Raw genomic sequence first — 12,147 nt, 5'->3', positions numbered from 1 at the left:
CTCCTCCCCCCGCCACCATCTGTAGCGCTGTAACAGAATCGACGTTTTACCGTACGATGTCTTCAGTATTGTCGACACACACACCACTTTAAAGGTATTCGATAGTCGTTAATTTCGTTACTTAATGTCATTATGTACAAATGATTTTTTAAATTAGAAATTTCTTGCGGAGCATCCCACGACTGTCAATAATTCTCTACGCCAGTCACAGTTTGCTTTATTTCTTGGATGTTCTCTTGAAACAAACCACATCGTTTACTTCTTTAATTCTTGTACGTTAGACGATCATTGCACTACACAATGATAGAATGTGCTACATTGTCGTTAATGTGAAGTCGTACGAAGGGTGTAGCGAGTAGTCGTAAAATAGGACTGTCTCCATTAACCTCAGGTTTACCTACTACACGTCCACCGCGGCGCTCGGGGGTCACAGCACAGTTGCGAAACCTGAGGATGGGCTTATGAGAGCCCGAAACCGGTCGTGATAATAAAAGAAATTTACAACTGAGGCGGTATTTTCAACCTCTAGTATAATGCTCAGTTGCGGATGTTCGTCCAACAGGATTGTCTTATAATGCTATTTCGACTATTATCAAGAACATCACGTTGTTTCGACTTTTTTCAAGAACAGTGTAAGTCAACCTCAGTAGCTATGCGACTACCGCGGTGGATTGCTAACCAAAAAGGTCCGGGTTGAACTCCCGGCCGCGTCAGAGATTTTCTCTGCTCGGGGACTGAGTGTGGCCTTATCAATTACGTCCATATCTTCAAAAATGACATTCCACTCTTGAGATGGCATTATAGGCATATCCCGAAAAACAAGTGTTCAGCATATCTTGAATCCTCAGGATTCTCTCTCCTCGATGTGGAGTAAGGAGAGCGAGAACTGCTTCTGAAAAATCACTACAATTACTAAAACGTTTCTGCTATTACAGTTTAGTAATACTAGCAATTTTACTCACAGCGTACGACTGCTAATATTCCGGGAATGAAAGCGATTGTGTAGCGCAGATCTTCACACTTGAAATTAACAGTCTCATTTAAGTTCGTTCACAAAGTCAGAAACTAACCTTTCTTCGTATTAAGACCCAGAAGATTTAGTTGGAAATCATTTTAACTTCTCACTCCTACTCAGTGTCGGAAAGTAGGTAAATGGTTATAGAGCGGCAATTACCTCTGACGGGTTGAACGGCGACAAGAGTGGGTTGGCGGGTACGCCTCTCGTTACGTCTGGTGGTCAGTTCCGCATTAGGTATGGATGTCTGGATGCATTTGCTCAGGCAGTGTGCAGTCTTGTGAATGGAATGAATCCTTTTCAAACAGCCCGTGTTATTCCAACGAGTCGCTCACATGCGCATGTGTCGCCTGGAACTTGTGGAGAAGTTATCCAGAGTAGGAGGAGGATAATCGCGTGCTGAGTCCTGCACCATTGTTGGTACCAGCCATGGTAGGTTATATAATGCAGATGTTGATTGATAACTGTAAACTCCACGGACATTTCGCATACTCGTATGAGACACCGTTGTCAGCACGTGACTGTTTGAAAGGGGACTAATTGTAGGTATCCACGTAGCCAGCTTGTCGAATGTTCAGTAAGAGGATTTGTGAGGTAGTCGGCTGTGAGCGTGACCCAATGATGGACTCTAAGGGAACGTGAAACCAGGCAAACTCATCGTCGAGGTTCCAAACGACCACGTCTGACCACCATAAGGGAGGATCGCCATATGGTGTACCAAGCACATTGTAATCACTTCACATTTGCGCCTACCACCAGAGAACCAGTAATCGCCTCCCTGTCACATTTTGTGTTACTCTTTACCATTGGTCAGGGACAAGCACGTACACACATTCACATATATACACACATCGAAAAAAGTTTTGCATCACATCGGTTCCGAGAGTTGCGGAACCTGTGCAGAAAATGGGAACAGAGATCAACATAAACGTCATTTCCGCCCTTTTTATTGCTCATGAAAACCACACATTGCATGTCGTACCACCATACAGCGAGACCTTCAGAGGTGGTGATCCAGACTGCTGTACACACCAGTACCTCTAACACCCAGCAGCACGTCCTCTTGCACTGATGCATGCCAGCATTCGTCGTGGCATACTATCCACAATTTCATCAAGGCACAGTTGGTTCAGATTGCCCCCCTCGTAAACGGTGATTCGGCGTAGATCCCTCAGGGTGGTTGGTGGGTCACGTCATCCATAAACAGTGTTTTTCAATCTATCCCAGGCATGTCGATAGGGTTCATGTCTGCGTAACATGCTGGCCACTCTAGTCGAGCGATATCCTTATCCTGAAGAAAGTCTCTCACAAGATGTGCACGATGGGGGCACTAATTGTCGTCCATGAAGACGAATGCCTCGAAAATATGCTGCTGATATGATTGCACTATCGGTCGGAGGATGATATTCAACTTTCGTACAGCCATTACGGCACTTTCCATGACCACCAGCGACGTACGTCGGCCCCACATAATGCCACCACAAAACAGCAGGGAACCTACACCTTGCTGCATTCATTGGACAGTGTGTCTAAAGCGTTCAGCCAGACCTAGATGCCTCCAAACACGTTTCCGACGATTATCTGGTTGAAGGTATATGCGACACTTATCGGTGAAATGTGATGCCAATCCTGAGCGATCCATTCGGCATGTTGTTGGGCCTATCTGATCCTCGCTGCATGGTGTCGTGGTTGAATAGATGGACCTCGCAATGGAAGTCGGGATTGAAGTTGCTCATCATGCATCCTACTGTGCACACTCTGAATCGTAACAAAACGTCGTGTGGCCGCACGAAAAGTATTATTCAACATGGTGGCGTTGCTGTCAGGGTTCCTCCGAGCCATAATCCGTAGGTAGCGGTCATCACTGCAGTAGTAGCCCTTGGGCGGCCTGATCGAGGCGTGTCATCTGCATGCAATTCCTGTCTCTCTGTATCTCCTCCACGTCCGAACAACATCGCTCTGGTTCACTTCGTGACACCTGGACACTCCTTTGTTGAGAGCCCTTCCTGGCACAAAGTAACAATACAGACAAGATCGAACCGCGATATTGACCATCAAGGCATGTAAAACTACAGACAACAAGAGCCGTCTACCTCCTTTCTGGTGGAATGACTGGAACTGATACGCTGCCTGACCCCCTCCGTTTAATAGGCGCTGCTCATGCATGGTTGTTTACATCTTTGGGCGGGTTTAGTGACACCTCTGAACAGTCAAAGGATCTTTGTCTGTGCTACAATATCCACAGTCAACTTCTATCTTTAGTAGTTCTGGAAACTACTGAAACATAAGAGTTTGTCACATAAACTGCAACAAATGAATGCAACAGTTTCACAGTTGCATCGGACGGACGGACGGACAGATAATAATTGTCTGAAAATAAAAAATTAAACTTCTCGCTCGAGAGAAGACTTGAACCAAAGACCTCTAGTTCCGCAGCTGCTCACGCTAACCACGGGACCACGGCGCTCCTGAGCTCACGCTCTCCTTAATGTTGCCTATCTTGCACATAGACTACTTAGTTTGTATATTTCGCTTAATTTTCTTATAGTTCCACACAACTTCTTCCTGTTTTCTGAATTGATCTGTGTTCAGTTTTTCAAGGCCTATCCACTGTGCCAACTTATAACTAAATCTGAGGAGGGTGCGATGGGGAGGTTCCCTTGTCAGTAATGTCCATATCCGGGAAATCTGGTGGCCAGCAGAAGTGTTTAATCTCAGAAGAATGTTCCTGGAACCACTGCGTAGCGCCGGCCGGAGTGGCCGAGCGGTTAAAGGCGCTACAGTCTGGAACCGCACGACCGCTACGGTCGCAGGTTCGAATCCTGCCTCGGGCATGGATGTGTGTGATGTCCTTAGGTTAGTTAGGTTTAAGTAGTTCTAAGTTCTAGGGGACTTATGACCACAGCAGTTGAGTCCCATAGCGCTCAGAGCCATTTGAACCACTGCGTAGCAATTGTGGACGTATGAGGTGCCGCATTACCATGATGGATTCTCCCACGTCGGTCGGAATGCACAATGGATATGAATGGATGCAGTTGATGAGTCAAAATGCTTACGTATGTGTCACCTGTCAGAGTCGTATCTAGCGGTATCAGCGGTCCCATATTACTGCAACTGCGCACGCCCCCACCATTACAGAGCCTCCATCAGCTTGAACAGTCTGCTGACGTGTAGGATCCGTGGATTCATGTTGTCTCCATACCCGTAAACGTCCTTCGGCTCGATACAATTTGAAACGAGACTCGTCCGACCAGGCAACATGTTTCTAGTCATCAACAGTACAGTGTCGCTCTTGAGGGGCCCAGGCTATGTGTAGCACTTGTTGATGGTCCGGCATTGATATCTGCAGCAATTTGCGGAAGGATTGCACTTCTGTCCCGTTGAATGATTCTCTTCAATCGTCGTTGGTCCTGTTCTTGCAGTATCTTTTTCCGGTAGGTGCGATGTCGGAGATTTGATGTTTTACCGGGTTCCTGATATTCACGGTATACTCGTGAAATGGTCGTATGGGAAAATCCCCACTTCATCACTACCTCGGCGACGCTGTGTCACATGGCTCGTGCGCCGACTACAACACCACTTAAATTGAAACTCACTTGAATCTGATCTAACAGCTGCGCCAGACACTTGTTGTCTTGTATAGGCGTTTCCGACCGTAGGGCTGTATTCTGCCTGTTTACATATCTCTGTATATGAATACGCGTACGTGTACCAGTTTCTTCTGCGCTTCAGTGTATTACACAACTTCCTCACGCTTAGGGAAACAGAGGATCAAATGGTTCAAATGGCTCTGAGCACTATGGGACCTCACTTCTGAGGTCATCAGTCCCCTAGAACTTAGAACTACTTAAACCTAACTAACCTAAGGACATCACACACATCCATGCCCGAGGCAGGATTCGAACCTGCGACCGCAGCGGTAGCGCGGTTCCAGACTGTAGCGCCTAGAACCGCTCGGCCACACTGGCCGGGGGGAAACAGAGGAAAATCGGTTGGTTCCTTCTGCACTAGAAGTGATCTGTACAGTGGCCTTAAGGGGCATTTTGAGGCATCATTAATTCATTGGCGGTTCCTTAATTCCTTAAAAAAAACAAAAATTTTTTTACCAAGTTTTCGTACCAAAACCGACGATACTTTCCTAAGAACCTGATCTATAACAAACTAGACAATTACCTTGATATATTTATTCGTTTCCGAGATGCAGACGTTTAAAGTTAACCTATTTATAGATACAAAATACGTATGTAAAATCCGGTCTGCGGCGAAAACGTTAAGTGAAAATGTTGTAAAATATCTCTGTCATCATCAAAAGGGTCCTGAAGCACATTCAAAATTTTTGTGCACGTAAAATACGGTGTGAGGTGTAAAATCAGATTTCCATTACTTTAGTTTCACATAAGTGAATCGCCCGCATCTCGTGGTCGTGCGGTAGCGTTCTCGCTTCCCACGCCCGGGTTCCCGGGTTCGATTCCCGGCGGGGTCAGGGATTTTCTCTGCCTCGTGATGGCTGGGTGTTGTGTGCTGTCCTTAGGTTAGTTAGGTTTAAGTAGTTCTAAGTTCTAGGGGACTGATGACCATAGATGTTAAGTCCCATAGTGCTCAGGCCATTTGAACCATTTGAACATAAGTGAATTATGAAAAATTTACTGGTCCCTAAAGTTATCTTTGTATGAATGTCACGCCCAGCTACCGGCCCGAGAGTCGCCCAATGTGGCGTCGACTGCAATAAGACTTGCAGTAGGCGGCCGAACTTCCCCGACTGGGGGTCTCCCGGCCGACGATGCCATACGCCCATTTCATTTTTTGTTACGCCCTGCTGTGGCACGGGAAGCAAGGGAACAGCGGGAAAATTGTATGGGGCACAGACGGGGCGAATATGCTCGTGTTTGAAAGACTCTGACTGAAAAGTAGGGTACCAAGTTCCTCAATACCTTTAAAAATGTTCTCAAAATTTTGGTATGTGAACATATTCGAGCTTTTATATGTTGAGAGAGAAGGAGACAGTGCCAGTGGGAATGAGATGGAAAAGAAGTAAATACTAGAATATAGTAGACAGTATGTAAAACCCCCCTATCTATAAATTCCTTTTTATGTATAATATTTTGCGTACTCTCGTGCAGAGAAAGATATAATTGATATATCGAGTGAGTACCAAAGAGGCCGTATGTCAATATTCGTACTATCTGTATAAAAAACGCTGGCGCCGCCTTCAATTTTTTCTTCGACGGTAGCAAGGAGGTGCCTGGCTATTCGATTTTGTCTTTTATGATCCTGATGTTGTCTTGTAATCATCAATGTCTCTAGCTCTCAACAATTTCAATATATTAAGCTAATTTGAATTCAAAATGCGTTCGAATACTGGTCCACGTTTTTATGTTGATAATCACTGTGCTACTACTTCGAGTTTTCAGCTTTTATTTGGGAGATACGTAACACATCGACGTGGCACCGACCCGTCATTGGCGTGACTTTGTTACTAATTTTCAATATCTTTTTCTCTTATCGTACAATCTATACCCGCAGTCATTCGAAGATGATGTTCGAGGGTTTGAACTATCCAGACAGCTTAGAGCGTTCATCAGATCCCCATATGCAATCTGCATTTTCAAAACCTCCATCGGTCCACGTCTTTAGTTATGCTGCTCCCAACACCATTCTGAAATAATTACAAATAGCCACAACGTGCAATCTTAAACTGCTTCGGAATCCGTTTAGTGAGTGGTGTTGCAGGCCAACTAACAGGTGGTTGTGGTATGGGAAGAGGGAAGGAGACAAGAGGAGTATGAAAGAACATGGAACATACACTACTGGCCATTGAAATTGCTACACCAAGAAGAAATGCAGATGGTAAACGGGTATTCATTGGACAAATATATTATAATAGAACTGACATGTGATTACATTTACACGCAATTTGGGTGCATACATCCTGAGAAATCAGTACCCAGAACAACCACCTCTGGCCGTAATAACGGCCTTGATACGCCTGGGCATTGAGTCAAATACAGCTTGGATGGCGTGTACAGGTACAGCTGCCCATGCAGCTCATCAAGAGTAGTGACTGGCGTATTGTGACGATCCAGTTGCTCGGCCAACATTGACTAGACGTTTTCAATTGGCGAGAGATCTGGAGAATGTACTGGCCAGGGCAGCAGTCAAACATTTTCTCTATTCAGAATGGCCCGTACAGCACCTGCAACATGCGGTCGTGCATTATCCTTCTGAAATGTAGGGTTTCGCAGGGATCGAATGAAGGGTAGAGCCACGGGTCGTAACACATCTGAAATGTAACATCCACTGCTCAAAGTGCCGTCTGTGCGAACAAGAGATGACCAAGACGTGTAACCAATGGCACCCCATACCATCACGCCGGTTGGTACGCCAGTTTGGCGATGACGAATACACGCTTCCAATGTGCGTTCATCGGGATGTTGCCAAACACGGTTGCGACTATCATGATCCCGGCCGGTGTGGCCGTGCGGTTCTAGCCGCTTTAGGCTGGAACCGCGTGACCGTTACGGTCGCAGGTTCGAATCCTGCCTCGGGCATGGATGTGTGTGATGTCCTTAGGTTAGTTAGGTTTAAGTAGCTCTAAGTTCTAGGGGACTGATGAGCAGAGATGCAGTGCCCAGAGCCATTTGAACCATTTTTGACTATCATGATACTGTGAACAGACCCTGGATTCATCCGAAAAACTGACGTTTTGCCATTCGTGCACCCATGTTAGTCGTTGAGTACACCAACACAGGCGCTCCTGTCTGTGATGCAGCGTCAAGGGTAACCGCACCCATGGTCTCCGAGCTGATAGTCCATGCCACTGCAAACGTCGTCGAACTGTTCGTGCGGATGGTTGTTGTATTGCAAACGTCCCCATCTGTTGACTTAGGGATCGAGACGTGGCTGCACGATCCGTTACAGCCATGCGGATAAAATGTCTGTCATGTCGACTGCTAGTGATACGAGGCCGTTGGGATCCAGCACGGCGTTCCGTATTACCCTCCCGAACCCACCGATTCCATATTCTGCTAACAGTCATTGGATCTCGACCAACGCGAGCAGCAATGTCGCGATACGATAAACAGCAATCGCGATAGGCTACAATACGACCTTTATCAAAGTCTGAAACGTGATGGTACACATTTATCCTCCTAACACGAGGCATCACAACAACGTATCACCAGGCAACGCCGGTCAACTGCTGTTTGTGTATGAGAAATCGGTTGGAAACTTTCCTCATGTCAGCACGTTGTAGGTGTCGCCACCGGCGCCAACCTCGTGTGAATGCTCTGGAAAGCTAATCATTTGCATATCACAGTTTCTTCTTCCTGTCGGTTAAATTTCGCGTCTGTAGCGCGTCATCTTCGTAGCAATTTTAATGGCCAGTAGTGTAGTTGACAGTGACAGAACAGTGCCAGGAAAACACTGTAGAATACAGTGCCAGTGGCGGAGAAATAAAAAGGGGGTGAAAGTGGAAGTCGGTGAGAGGCAGTGATAACGAGTGACAGAGTCTATGACAGTGACAACGAAGAACAGAGAGACAGTGATAGTGGGAATGAATGAATAATAGCTGTAAGAGAGAGCAAGAAGGAGACTGTGACTGTGAGAGAAGACTATAGTAGTTGGACAGAATGAACAAGACTGTGGCTGCGAAACATGGGACGGTGACAAAGAGACACAAAGTGATAACAACAAAGAGTTGAGCTGAATGAGCGAGTGAGAATGAGCTTTTGGGAGTTGATGGACTAGTGGGTGTGAGCGAGTTATAGTTTAGGGGACTTTGTGGGAGTGAAGTCTGAGGTGTATGTTAAAAAGAACGCGGGTAGGTTCGCATGCCAACATTTTTCGGAAAAATGTTTGAAGCGCTGAGAAACGTAGGAGAGGCAGTTGGTACTCCATTTTTCAGACAATCTTTTAAATAGCAGCATATTCACCATTTTGTGCTCCAATAGGACCGTTTACCGCTGGTAACTCACGCCTGGATTGTGCCTGAAGGGAAACGATGGCGTACCTGTGATATAGATTGGTTTCTGACCGCTCCGCGGGCAGAATATTAAATGAGGCGTCAGTGGCCGGGTAACTGGGGTGCAAAGAGATAAGGCGAGGCATGTGCGCGCGCCTTGAGGGCGACATATCGAGTCGGAGACTAGTCCGCCGTTGGGTCGGGGCGACACACACACAGTGGGGGCAGCGCGGGCCAGAGCGCCTTATCGCCGCCCCGGGGTGGCCACGGCGCACGCACGGACATGCAAATGCGCCTCCCGCTCGCTCTTGTCGGCCATCGCGAGCTTCTGGCCGTCCCAGGCCGCAAGTTCAGTGACTCTGACGCCCCCGCATCCGGAATGCGGCCGACCCGCTGCTGGCAAAGTGTGGTGCAGCACGCGAGTGTCCCACTTCTGCAGGGCAGGACCTTTGAACAAGTACCAGGCACCAGACAACACATGCGCATATGAGTGGTCAGGCAGAACAATAGAGGCTCTTTCAAAAGGATTCGTACCATTCGCACGACTATATATTACACGATCAAGTGCATGCGGAACTGTCTTATAAATTCGTACGTTTTTCACGCGCGTTCCAGCTAAAGCGCCTGCAAACTCTTCACGCGGCGTGCCTTCCAGGTTAACATATTTTCCTAACAGCCCGCACGACGTAGACGTGTACAACCTGTCGCGGCACTGCATATGACAGTGTGTATTTGTACGTGGCATAGGATGGAACGCCGTGAACGTTTGTTTACAAGCTACAGAAAGCAAGAAGGAACGTTTCCGACACCTTATGCTATTTTACCATCGTAAAGGAAAATCCGCCTCACAGTGCCGGCAGAAGATTTGTGCTGTATACGGGGACGATGCAGTGTCGGCTCGAGCATCTCAAAAGTGGTTTAGTCGATTTCGAACTGGGAATTTCGCCCCTAACAGACAAACCTCGATCTGGACAGACGGGCCGCGCGGGGTAGCCGAGCGGACTGAGGGGCCTTGCCACGGTCCGCGCGGCTTCCCCCGTCGGAGTTTCGAGTCCTCCCTCGGGCATGGGTGCGTGTGTTGTCCTTGGTGGAAGTTTGTTTAAGTTAGATTAAGTAGTGCGTAAGTTTAGGGACCTTTGACTTCAGCAGTTTGGTCCCATATGATCTTACAACAAATTTCCTAATTTCTGGACAGACAACCTTAAGGACGTGTAACGGCTTAATGACATGATAGTCAGCAATCCACAAATGACAACGCGGGTGTTGGCATTGGAGCTCAACGTCGCTCGTATTACTGTGTCCAGGAAATTGAAGAAGGTGGGATACGTAAATATTCTCGATGTATCGGTTCCTCATGAACTGAGTGAAGCGAATTTGATCCAGTGCGTATCCATCTGTGCCTTTTTATTGAGTCGCAATAAGAATGTTCCTTTTCTGGAACAACTGGTAACTGAAGATGAGAATAGGATCGTGTACAACAACGCCCGGGAGAATAAATGGTGGTGCAAGACAGGGCAGCCATCACTATCGGTTCCCAAGCCAGTGCTGCATCTGAGAAAGGTTCTGCTATATGCATCCGGTGGGATTGCAAAGGCGTCCTCTGTTCCGAACTTCTTCCGAATTAGACTATCACTTTCGAGACATACTGTTCGCAGGTGGATCGTCTCAAGCCAGCCATTGATGAGAAACGACCGGATTTGCGACACGATGTCATCTTTCACTAGGACAACGTAAAACCACAGACCTCTATGGTGACGTCAGAAGCTGCGTTCTTTTAATTCGGTGGGATCCATATCATCATCATTCACGCACTTGTACAATTCTCGTGTCCCAAGTTTCGATGCTGAAGCTGGGAGCCCATGTTCCTCATTTCGAGCTGCTTCCACTTTTTTGTCGATATACCGATTTCCATGAAACCTCCGTTTCCTAAACACATTTTTTTACACCACCCACTATGCATAAATCTTGACTTCCACGTAAAGGTTTGCGAATTCAAACGTCCAGCTACTAATATGTGTTAGTATTGTCGAAACGTTAATGGACCACATGCAAGAAAGTTTTCAGCAAAGATACAGATGACAGCCAGAGGTATAGACGTCGGTCAAAGATATCGAGAGAAAATAGCCTTCACACTGACAAAAATTCCGCTGATGCTAGCAGTTTCCCAAATGCCGGAAAAGGTGGGAGTGGCCGGCAGTGCAGAGTTAATCAGTTTAACAATTTAAAGGCATTTCTAAAGCTGCTATCACGATAAAATTCACACATAACCTAGATTAAACTGTATAGATGAAGAAAATAATATTTTTGAAAATCTATTTTTTGGACCAAAATCTATTATTTCCCCCCTGAAAACCCGTCTTTCCTGGAACGGATCGTCACTGGTGACGAGATCTGCTGCCGTTGCTTAGAGCCAGACTTATATTATTTGAACATACGTACGTGAAACATACAGCTTCAACAACACGATAATTTCAGCGTTTAATGAGATGCTCTCTCTCTCTCTCTCTCTCTCTCTCTCTCTCTCTCTCTCTCGAGCGCAGCACCCAATTCAGAATGAACAAAAGTTAACACACAAAAGAGAAGGTTTCTAATAATCTCTGACACTTCTTTCGACGTTCTGTGACACTACTGCCATTGTCACACGTCTTTTTTAGCACAACACCATGCGCTGTATTTCATTCTATATTTATCGACGTACCAGGGCACGGCAGACTGCGTCATCCTGTCTGTGTAGATGTATAACAGTTCCGCTTAAATTAAGTGATAGTTTACAGCGAGCCGGATGGACTGCTCCTATCAGCAATATATTTTAATTGAAAGAAAGTTTACTTGAGACAATACAGAGATGTCTACCATTCAGGAACTTCAGAATTTTGACGTGGCCATTGGAAGACATAAGGAGTGTAATTTCATATTTCTCGCTAGCTGACAAAATCGACGAGAGTAACAATAAACTTCGTTTTCCGAAGATTGTCTGTATTACGAAACGGCAAAAATGGTCATATCGTCTCGAAGGCCCATTTGCATGTTACCTATCTAAAGTATTCCAGTGGTAAAACAATTCGATTTTCACTATCTCACATAATTATTCAATACTCTACCCATTAAGACGTTACGTCAAAGATTTATCACAGTAAGCAAGTATTTAAGTTGGAAACTGGGTATATATCTT

The sequence above is a fragment of the Schistocerca piceifrons genome, chromosome 7 (assembly GCF_021461385.2).
Source record: "Schistocerca piceifrons isolate TAMUIC-IGC-003096 chromosome 7, iqSchPice1.1, whole genome shotgun sequence".
NCBI lineage: Eukaryota > Metazoa > Arthropoda > Insecta > Orthoptera > Acrididae > Schistocerca > Schistocerca piceifrons.
This window is presented reverse-complemented; position numbering follows the sequence as displayed.